Source organism: Seriola lalandi, unplaced genomic scaffold (assembly GCF_002814215.2).
Source record: "Seriola lalandi dorsalis isolate HSWRI2012SDOR001 ecotype SW California unplaced genomic scaffold, Sedor1 jcf7180002053916, whole genome shotgun sequence".
In the NCBI taxonomy this organism is placed as follows: Eukaryota; Metazoa; Chordata; class Actinopteri; order Carangiformes; family Carangidae; genus Seriola; species Seriola lalandi.
In genome coordinates this window covers 7,566-8,275 of record NW_019524469.1, presented here as the reverse complement: position 1 = coordinate 8,275, position 710 = coordinate 7,566, and positions in this window count along the sequence as shown.

Sequence of the window (710 nt, the reverse complement as noted above, 5' to 3'; positions counted from 1 at the left end):
GGGGGGAGGGAGGGGGAGAGTATGGAGTTTGAACTTCTAATGAGGAACACTGAAAACAATAAAGTTCAGTTTCCTCCAGGTCTCACCAGCTGATTCCTCCAACACGCTGCTCAACATTAAAACCTGCTGCGTTCAAGGACAACGTGGAACTCTGAGTCTCTGTGAACACTGACTACAGCTGCTGGTCTCTGTGAGGAAACAGGAAGTAAACGTCTCTCCAGAACACAGGTGGTCTGAGTGTCAGTGACACAACAGGAAGTGCTTCCTCTGTTTCTATTGGACGGTATTTTGATGTGTGACCAGAGACAGGAGATAAAACAGTTCACCATTACTCTCTCAGCCCATCAGCTGTTTCTCAATGCTAAGCTAATGTGGCTAAACTAACAGACCGTGATGTGTTCAAGGCCAGACATGAAGCTTCACTGCAGGAAACTGGCTCATTAAACATGTTCACAGTCAAATAAAAGGAAATGGGGAAAGAAACAGGGAAGGAAACAGGGAAGGAAGGTAAATAATTTAATATAAACATGTTTCTGCTGATTAAAGAGAAGATTAAAGAAGTCTGTGTGTGTGTGTGTGTGTGTGTGTGTGTGTGTGTGTGTGTGTCTGTGTGTGTGTGTGTGTGTGTGGTGTGTGTGTGTGTAGGTGTGTGTGTGTGTAGGTGTGTGTGTATGCGTGTGTGTGTGTCTGTGTGTGTATGTGTGTATGTG